At 46.3% G+C, this 11,199-nt stretch overlaps 1 pseudogene; it reads right to left on the reverse strand.

The window, feature by feature from the left end:
- The window catches only part of LOC111966151 (SRSF protein kinase 3-like), an 18,812-nt pseudogene that overhangs the window by 6,582 nt on the left and 1,031 nt on the right, over nucleotides 1-11,199 (reverse strand).

An 11,199-nucleotide genomic window follows, 5' to 3' on the forward strand; every position in this document is an offset into this window, starting at 1 on the left:
CTCTGAACTTGACTCCCATTGTGAGTGGAGTGGTGTGTGTGTGTGTTGTGGTGTGTGTGTGTGTGTGTGTGTGTGGTGTGTGTGGTGTGTGTGTGTGTGTGTGTGTGTGTGTGTGTGTGTGTGTGTGTGTGTGTGTGTGTGTGTGTGTGTGTGTGTGTGTGTGTGTGTTGATGACTGTGCAGTCTAGGGAAGGATACGGACTCCGTTGACTCCAGCTATCTTAAACTCATCCAGCAGTTGGACTATCTCGGCTGTGGGGTTACCAGCCGTGGGACCACTGGCCTGAGGGGGAGAGGGGGGAGAGTTCAGACTCAGAGTCCGGACTATACTTACAAGAAACTTGTTTAAATAGAAAGATAGAGATGGGTCTGTAGAGAGAAGGAGAAAAATAATGAACCTTGAAAACATGGATGTCTTGAATAAGTCTGTGGCAGAGAAAATTAAATAACATGAGGTGGACTAAGAGAAAAATAGTTACTACTGTTTGCCCTTGGGGTTGAGGACGAGAAAGAGATTGAGGAAGCAAAAATAACCTAAGGTGAGAAATCAGAGAGAAGAAGGAACTCACACAACGTAGCAAGAGTTCATTCGTATCATTTGCCAGCCTGTGTGAATCCTTCTCCACTCTTCAAAACCTTCACGGCCACTCGCCTGCCCAACCTGTACACACACAGTTGACTTTTAATCACACTGCAGCTTCACTATATGCCAAGAAGGGGAGATTTGAGTATATGCTGACACTGCAACATAGTGAAATGTACCTGAGTCAAGCAGGCCACAGCAACTATGGCGAAGTATCCCAGCCCAACTTAGACACAACCTGGTATCTCCTGTTGAAGGTGTCTCCAATGTGAACAGGGTGGTACCCCCCTATTGAAACATGCAGGATCAGAACAATAGATGTTACACCACTAACTGCTGTATTTACTGTCTGGTAACAGACTATTTCTATGCTGGAATGGAATGAATAGGACAGAAAGACATGTAAGGAGAAAGACAGAGTTAGTATAGTGGTAGGCAGGTAGCCTAGCTCTTAAGAGCTTTGGTCCAGTAACAGAGTTAGTATAGCGCGGTAGGTAGGGCAGCAGGTAGCATAGCTCTTAAGAGCTTTGGGCCAGTAAACGAAAGGTAGCTGGTTTGAATCCTGAGGACTAGGTGACAAATCTGTCTATGACCTTAAGCAAGCACTTAATCCTAATTGCTCCTGTAATCGCTCTGGAAAAGAGCGTCTGCTATATGACAAAATTAAATGTACAGCCATAACGGACCATGGCAGTATTCTCTGGGGTCCTCTCTGTCAGTGACTCCTCTTGCCATCTGTTCCAAACACATCAGCTATCAAGTCCATTCGATGTCCAGGTTTACTGCTTGCAACACTCACATGCCAATACAACCATACTGTACAAACTTACTGTACACACAATACTGTACACACATACTGTAACATAATACAATCTGTCATAATATAATCTGTCAACCCTGTCTGATCCTACACAGAGGAGAGATTGACCCCATCTGTCAGCCTGTCTGATCCTACACAACAGAAGTGAACCCCTTGTCAGCGTCTGATTCCTACACAGAGAAGATGTGACCCCTATCGCTGTCTGATCCTACACAGTAGAGAGATGTGACCCATCTGTCAAGCTGTCTGATCTACACAGAGAGAGATTGACCCCTCTGTCAGCCTGTCTGATCCTACAGTAGAGGAGATGTGACCCTCTGTCAGCCTGCTTGATCCTACACAGAAAGAGATGTGACCCCTCTGTCAGCCTGTCTGATCCTACACGAACAGAGATGTGACCCCTCTGTCAGCCTGTCATGATCCTACACAAGGAGAGATGTGACCCTCTGTCAGCCTGTCTGATCCTACACAGAGAGATATGATGACCCTCATGTCAGCCTGTCTGATCCTACACAGAACGAAGATGTTTTTTTTTTTTACCCTCTGTCAGCCTGTCTGATCCTACACAGAGGAGAGATGTGACCTCTCTGTCAGCCTGTCTGATCCTACACAAGGAGAGATGTGACCCCTACTGTCAGCCTGTCTGATCCACACAGAGGAGAGATTGCCCCTGTTCACCTTCTGATCCTACACAAGGAGAGATGTGACCCCTCTGTCAGCCTGTCTGACCTTACACAGAAAGAATGTGACCCTCTGTCAGCCGTCTGACCTACACAGAGAATGTACCCTCTGTCAGCCTGTCTATCCTACACAGAGGAGAGATGTGACCCCCTCTGTCAGCCGTCTGATCCTACACGGAACAGAGATGTGACCCCTCTGTCAGCCTGTTGATCCTACACAGAGGAGAGATGTGACCCTCTGTCAGCCTGTCTGATCCTACACAGAGGAGAGATGGACACCTCTGTCAGCCGTCTGATCCTACACAGGAAGAGATGTGACCCCTCTGTCAGCCTGTCTGATCCATACACAGAGGAGAGATGTGACCCCTCTGTCAGCCCTTCGTCTAGTCGCTACACAGAGGAGAGATGTGACCCTCTGTCAGCCTGTCTGATCCTACACAGAGAGAGATGTGACCCCTCTATCAAGTCTGGTTCTGGGCAGACAGGAACATTCCCTCCACTGTTCACAGGAGACAACAGCCGCAGACTGGTCTCCCCGGGATTTGACATTAAAAACATAGTCTTCAGCCAGAGGAAAAATATCAACAGAATGTTGTATCAGGTAATCCTATAAATAATTTCAACAGGTTGCTGTATCAGGCTAAGTTTCTATAAATAATTCAACAGAATATGTGTATCAGGTAAGTGTTCTATAAATATTAAACAGATATATTGTATCAGGTAATTTCTATAAATTAATCAACAGGAATATGTTGTATCAGTAAGTTTTCTATAAAATAATTCAACAGGATATGTTGTATCAGTAAAGTTCTAAAATAATTTCAACAGGATAGCTGTAACAGTAGGTACTACATGGAGGCTGCTGAGGGAGGACGGCCTCATAATAATGGCTGGAATGGAGTCAATGAATGGTATCTACCACCTGGTTCTATTGGTTGATACCACTCCATGACTCCATTACGCCATATTGGCCCCTCCCTGCAGCAGCCTCCACTGGTGTCTATAGAATATTGCCTGTGTTGTCTTGTGCAGATCCTATCTATAAAAAACCACAGCGTTTCTTAAACATTATTTACAGTCAAACTATCTTCTTCAGAGGCTGCTCTCAGCATGTTTGCTCCCTTAGACGTTGATATTGTGTCCCAGGCTTTGACACGGTGAACAGACCCAGTGAAATAACGTCCCTCCACAGCCACTAAAAGTAATCCACATATTCTCACTGCGCCAGGCAGCTAAACTGGAACCTCCCTGCCTCTTGCCATGGAAACAACCGTTATCATTGCGCTACTGCATCTGCACTGTTTCGCTATGTTTAGGTATCGAATCTATGCAAGAGGCAATATTCATTTAATGTAGTAGCGTTCTTGACTAAACCCCAAAAATGTATCATATACTCCGTGTGTGTGTGTGTGTGTGTGTGTGTGTGTGTGTGTGTGTGTGTGTGTGTGTGATGACTGTGCAGTCTAGGGAAGGATACGGACTCCGTTGACTCCAGCTATCTTAAACTCATCCAGCAGTTGGACTATTCTCCGGCTGTGGGGGTGACGAGCCGTGGGACCACTGGCCTGAGGGGGGAGAGGGGGGGAGAGTTCAGACTCAGAGTCCGGACTATACTGACAAGAACTTGTTTAAATAGAAAGATAGAGATGGGTCTGTATGAGACAAGGGAGAAAAATAATGAACCTTGAAAACATGGGATGTCTGTGAATAAGTCTGGCAGAGAAAATTAAATAACATGAGGTGGACTAAGAGTAAAAATAGTTACTACTGTTTGCCCTTAGGGGTTGAGGACGAGAAAGAGATTGAGGAAGCAATAAATAACCTAAGGTGAGAAATCAGAGAGAAGAAGAGACTCACACAACGTAGCAGAGTCAGTTCATCTTGCCCAGCCTGTGTGAATCCTTCTCCACTCTTCAAAACCTTCACGGCCACTCGCCTGCCCAACCTGTACACACACAGTTGACTTTTAATCACACTGCAGCTTTCACTATATGCCAAGAAGGGGAGATTTGAGTATATGCTGACACTGCAACATAGTGAATGTACCTGAGGTCCAAGCAGAGCCAAACAGTGGCGAAGTATCCCCAGCCCAACTTAGACACAACCTGGTATCTCCTGTTGAAGGTGTCTCCAATGTGAACAGGGTGGTACCCCCCTATTGAAACATGCAGGATCAGAACAATAGATGTTACACCACTAACTGCTGTATTTACTGTCTGGTAACAGACTATTTCTATGCTGGAATGGAATGAATAGGACAGAAAGACATGTAAGGAGAAAGACAGAGTTAGTATAGTGGTAGGCAGGTAGCCTAGCTCTTAAGAGCTTTGGTCCAGTAACAGAGTTAGTATAGCGGTAGGTAGGGCAGCAGGTAGCATAGCTCTTAAGAGCTTTGGGCCAGTAAACGAAAGGTAGCTGGTTTGAATCCCTGAGCCGACTAGGTGACAAATCTGTCTATGACCTTAAGCAARGCACTTAATCCTAATTGCTCCTGTAAGTCGCTCTGGAAAAGAGCGTCTGCTATATGACCAAAATGTAAATGTACAGCCATAACGGACCATGGCAGTATTCTCTGGGGTCCTCTCTGTCCAGTGACTCCTCTTGCTCCATCTGTTCCAAACGACTCAGCTTATCAAGTCCATTCGATGTCCCAGGTTTACTGCTGMAACACACACATGCCAATACACATACTGTACAAACTTACTGTACACACAATACTGTACACACAATACTGTACACATAATACAATCTGTCATAATATAATCTGTCAGCCTGTCTGATCCTACACAGAGGAGAGATGTGACCCCTCTGTCAGCCTGTCTGATCCTACACATAAAGATAATATAAAGATATAGAACAGAGAATGTGACGCACCATATCTAGTCAGTCTGAAAAAACTATCTAAAACAAAGCAAAAAAAAAAAGAAATGAATGAAAAATCCTGATACCTACCATCAGTGGAGAGAGATGTGACCCATCTGTACAAGAACTGATCTGATCTACACAGAGGAGAGGGATGACCCCTCTGTCACCTGTCTGATCACCATATATTCACAACGAGAGGAAGGCAGGTGTGGACCAGCCTCTGTCAGCCTGTCGATCCTACCGTACAAGGAGATGATTGACCCCATCTGAGTCAGCCTGTCTGCATCCTACAGCAGAACAGAGATGTGACCCCTCTGTCAGCTGTTGATCCTACATAGAGGAGATGTGACCCCTGTCGCCTGTTCTGATCCTACACGAGAGAGTATAGTGACGACCCTGTGTAGCCTGTCTGAGCTACACAGAGAGAGAGTGACCACTCTGGTCAGCCTGTCTAGATCCTACACAGAGGAGAAGTTGACCCTCTGTCAGCCTGTTCTGATCCTACACAGAACAGAGATGTGACCCCTCTGTCAGCCTGTCTGATCCTACATAAGGAGAGAATGTGACCCCCTGTCAGCCCTGTCTGATCCTACACAGAGAAGATGTGACCCTCTGTAGCCTGTCTGATCCTACACAGAGAGATGTGACCCCCTGTCAGCCTGTCTGATCCTACACAGAGGAGAGATGTGACCCCTGCTGTCAGCCTGTCTGATCTACACAGAACAAGAGATGTGACCCTCTGTCAGCCGTTGATCTATACACTAGAGGAGAGATGTGACCCCTCTGTCAGGCGTGTCTGATCCTACACGAGAGAGATGTGACCCCTGTCAGCTGTCTGATCTACATCAGGGAAGATGTTGACCCTCTGTCAGCCTGTCTGATCCTATACAGAGGAGAGAGTGTGACACCTTCTGTCAGCCTGTCTGATCACACAAGGAAAGAATGTGACCCTCTGTCAGCCTTCTATCCTACACAGAGAGAGATTGACCCTCTGTCGCCTGTCGATCCTACACAGAGGAGAGATGTGACCCTCTGTCAGCCCTGTCTGATCTACACAGAAGAGAGATGTGACCCCTCTGTCAGCTGTCTGATATACACAGATAGAGATGTCCCTCTGTCAGCCTCTCCTGATCCTACAGAGGAGAGATGTGACCCTCTGTCAGCCTGTCTGATCTACAAGTAAAGAGATGTGACCCTTGTCAGCCTGTTCTGATCCTACAACAGAGGAGAGTGTACCCTCTGTCAGCCTGTTGTGATCCTCTACACAGAGGAAGATGTGGACCCCTCTGTCAGCCTGTCTGATCACACAGTAAAGAATGTGACCCCTCTGTCAGCCTGTCTGATCCTACACAGAAGAGATGTGACCCCTCTGTCAGCCTGTCTGATCCTACAACGAGAGATGTGACCCCTCAGGGCCGTTTGAGAGGGGGGGGGGGGTGTCGCGACCTGTCTGATCCTACACGTGAAAGAGATGTGACCCTCTGTCAGCCTGTCTGATCCTACACAGACAGAGATGTGACCCCTCTGTCAGCCTGTCTGATCCTACACACGTAGGAGAGCATGTGACCCTCTGTCAGCCTGTCTGATCCTACACAGAACAGAGATGTGACCCCTCTGTCAGCCTGTCTGATCCTACACAGAGGAAGAGATGTGCCCCTCTGTCAGCCTGTCTGATCCTACACAGAGGGAGATTGGACCCTCTGTCACGCTGTCTGATCCTACAACAGAACAGATTGTGTGACCCCTCTGTCAGCCTGTCTGATCCTAACACAGAGGAGAGATGTGACCCACCGTCTGTCAGCGCCTGTCGGATCCTACACAGAGAAGAGATGTGACCCTCTGTCAGCCTGTCTGATCCTACACAAGGGAGAGTGTGACCCCTCTGTCCGCCTGTCTGATCGCTACAGCAGAACAGAGATGTGACCCTCTGTCAGCCTGTCTGATGCCTCACACAGAGGAGAGATGTGACCCCTCTGTCAGCCTGTTCTGTCCTACACAGAGGAGAGATGTGACCCTCTGTCAGCCTGTTCTGATCCTACACGGAACGAGATTGTGACGCCTCTGTCAGCCTGTCTCTGATCCTACACAGAGGAGAGATGTGACCCTCTGTCAGCCTGTCTGATCCTCAAAGGAGAGATGTGACCCCTCTGTCAGCTGTCTGATCCTACACAGAAAGAGATGTGACCCCTCTGTCAGCCTGTTGATCCTACACAGAGGAGAGATGTGACCCCTTGTCAGCCTGTCTGATCCTACACAGAGGAGAGATGTGACCCTCTGTCAGCCTGTCTGATCCTACAAAGAGCAGAGATGTGACCCTCTATCAAGTCTGGTTTCTGGGAGCAGAAGGAACCACTTCCCTCACTGTTCAGCAGGAGCACACAGCCGGCAGGACTGTGTCTCCCTGGGATTTGGACATTAAACTATAGTCTTCAGCCAGAGGAAAAATTCCAACAGAAATAGTTGTACAGGTAAGTGTTCTATAAATAATTCAACAGGATATGCTGTATCAGGTAAGTGTACTACAGTGGAGGCTGCTGAGGGGAGGACGGCTCATAATAATGGCTGGAATGGAGTCARTGGAATGGTATCTACCACGTGGTTTCTATGTGGTTGATACCACTCCATTGACTCCATTACAGCCATTATTATGAGCCGTCCTCCCTTCAGCAGCCTCCACTGGTGTACTATAAATATTGCCTTGGTGTTTGTCTTGTGCAGATCTATCTATAAAAAACACAGCGTTTCTGAAACATTTATTTACAGTCAACTATCTTCTTCAGGGCTGTCTCTCAGCATGTTTTGGCTCCAGTTTAGAGCGTTGATATTGGCCCAGGTCCTTGACACGGTGACAGACCCAGTGAAATAACGTCACCTCCACAGGCACTAAAATAATCCACATATTCTCAACGTGCGCCAGGCGAGCTAAACATGGACCTCCTGCCTCTTTGGCCATGGAAACAAACGTTATCATTTGGCTGACTGCCATTCTGCACTGTTTCGCTATGGTTTTAGTCATCAATCTAGCAAGAGGGCAATATTTCATTAATGTAGTAGCGTTTCTTGACTAAAACCCCCAAAAATGTATCATATTACTCCAGTGCAATCCTGGGTTCCTGTTAAGGCTAGGGCTGATTTCCTTGCTTTACTACTAACCTACAAAGCATTACATGGACTTTCTCCTACCTATCTYTMCGATTTGGTCCTGCCGCATATACCTAAACRTACGCTACAGTCACAAGACGCAGGCCTCCTTATTGTCCCTACAGCAAACAGGCAGCGCTTTTTCCTATAGAGCTCTATTTTTATGGAATGGTCTGCCTATCCATGTGAGAGACGCAGACTTGGGCTTGATCTTTAAGTCTTTACTGAAGGTCGGTCCTATGATTGAGTGTAGTCTGGCAAAGGGGTGCGAAGGAGAACGGCAAGGCACTGGAGTGACGAACCACCCTTGCTGTCTCTGCCTNGAACGGCAAGGCACTGGAGTGACGAACCACCCTTGCTGTCTCTGCCTGGCCGGCTCCCCTCTCTCCACTGGGATTCTCTGCCTCTGACCCTATTACAGTGGCTTACTGGTGCTCTTCCATGCCGTCCCTAAGAGGGGTGCGTCACTTGAGTGGGTTGAGTCACTGACGTGATCTTCCTGTCTGATTTTGCGCCCCCTTGGGCTCATGCGGTGGAGGAGATTTTCGGGGGCTATACTCARYWATACTCAGCTATACTCAGCTATACTCAGCTATACTCAGGGCAGTAAGTTGGTGGTCTATTGATATCCCTCAAGTGGTGTGGGGGCTGTACTTTGGCAAAGTGGGTGGGGTTATATCCTACCTTGTTGGCCCTGCTCGGTTGGCCCTGTCCAGGGTTATTGGCGGACGGGGCCACAGTTACCCCGACCCCCTCTGTCTCAGCCTCCAGTATCTATTCTGCAATAGTCTATGTGCCAGGGGGCTAGGGTCAGTCTGTCCGATCTGGTGAAATTCTCCTGTCTTATCTGGTGAAATTCTCCTGTCTTACCTGGTGAAATTCTCCTGTCTTATTTGGTGAAATTCTCCTGTCTTMTTTGGTGTCCTGTGTGAACTTAAGTATGCTCCCTCTAATTCTCCATCTCTCTCTCTCTCTCTCACTCCCTCTGAGGACCCAAGGACCGTGCCTCAGGACTACCTGGCCTGATGACTCCTGGATGTCCCCATCCCCAGTCCACCTGGTCGTGCTGCTGATCCAGATTCTGCTGTTCTGCCTGCGGCTATGGAACCCTGACCTGTACACCAGATGTGCTACCTTGTCCCGGACCTGCTGTTTTCGACCCTCTCTCTCTATCTTTCTCCTTCCCTCCCTCTCTCTCACTCTCTCTCTATCGTACCTGCTGTCTCGACCTCTGAATGCTCAGCTATGAAAAGCCAACTGACATTTACTCCTGAGGTGCTGACCTGTTGCAACCTCTACAAACACTGTGATTATTATTTGACCCTGCTGGTCATCTAACATTTGAACATCTTGAAGAATTATCTGGCCTTAATGGCCATGTACTRTTATAATCTCCACCCGGCACAGCMAGAAGAGGACTGGYCACCCCTCAGAGATTGATTCCTCTCTAGGTTTCTTCCTAGATTCCTGCCTTTTTAGGGAAACCACCGTGTTTCTACTGTACATCTGCATTGCTTGCTGTTTGGGATTTTAGGCTGGGTTTCTGTATAAGCACTTTGTGACATCTGTTGATGTAAAAAGGGCATTATAAAAACATTTGATTAAATTTGACCCCYCCCCAGAAAGCTTTCACCTGGAATTATTTACGTCTGAGAAAAAAACATTTTTCAACCCATATGATCTAGTACACAAGTATAATAAAACATTTACAAATATGATGATATGATTAAAAAAAAGTTACAAATTGTGCATGAATAAGCCTAGTGATAGTCAAAATCTGTTACATTGTGAACATCGAAATCAACATTTGGGCCATTTAAACAGTGTGCATCCCTCCTATAAACAAGGGAAGAAGGGCTACAGTATGTAAAGTGCTGGGATTTGTCATTCTGGGCATATGCAATGTGTCGGCAAATGTTTGACTTCCACACAGATGTACTTCTTTACTTATTTTAGGTTTAATTAAGTGCGTAGGTCGCATTCTTCATAGCAGAGCTATATCGCCTACTCGAAACAAATTCAGCGATTGCTTTGTTATGTCTGTGCCGTGAAGTGGTCGAGCTGGATAAATGTTGTTCTAAGGACCACCCATTTGACGTGGTGTTGCAGTGAAGTGATGTAACTGGATGTAATGATGCATCCAACCMCCAGAGGGAGGCAAATACACGTTTATTTGACAGAAGACGTTTGCATGGTTCTAGGAAGTTCTGGATGGCTGTCTTCTGGCTTATAAAATGGTGGGAAATCACTCAAATAATGAATGTAAACATATACAGTTGAAGTCGGAAGTTTACATACAATTAGGTTGGAGTCATTAAAACTAGTTTTTCAACCACTCCACAAATTTCTTGTTTACAAACTATAGTGTTGGCAAGTCGGTTAGGACATCTACTTTGTGCATGACACAAGTCATTTTTCCAACAATTGTTTACAGACAGATTATTTCACTTATAATTCACTGTATCACAATTCCAGTAGGTCAGAATTTTACATACACTAAGTTGACTGTGCCTTTAAACAGCTTGGAAAATTCCAGAAAATATGTAAATTCTTTATGAATCTGACTATGCCTAATTTACATCATTTAGCATCTTCGAGGGCACACTTTACCTGTGCGATGTTTCATAGAGAGGCACCTTCAAACTCGGTGCTCTTGCTTGAATTCAATGGGAAAATCAAAGAAATCAGCCCAAGACCTCAGGGAAAAAACTGTTAGACCTCCAGCAAGTCTGATTCATCCTTGGGAAGCAATTTCCAACATGCCTGAAGGACCACGTTCATCTGTACAAACAATAGTACCACAAGTATCAAATCACCATGGACCACGCAGCATGTCATACTGCTCAGGAACAGTAGAGTGCATTTTGATCTCCCTTAGAAGTTATTAACTAATTTGGCGAAAAGTGTCAATCAATCCCAAGAACAACTGCAATATAGGACCTCTGAAGATGCTGGGAAGGAAAAAGTTACGAAGAGTTAATCTATATCCACAGAGTTAAAATGGAGTCCTATATCAAGCTCCTGAAAAGATGCTCACAAGGAAGAAGCCACTGCTCCCAAAACCGCCATTTAAAAAAGCCAGACTACGTTTGCACTTCACAGAGGTACAAA

Source organism: Salvelinus sp. IW2-2015, linkage group LG7 (genome assembly GCF_002910315.2).
Source record: "Salvelinus sp. IW2-2015 linkage group LG7, ASM291031v2, whole genome shotgun sequence".
Classification (NCBI taxonomy): Eukaryota; Metazoa; Chordata; class Actinopteri; order Salmoniformes; family Salmonidae; genus Salvelinus; species Salvelinus sp. IW2-2015.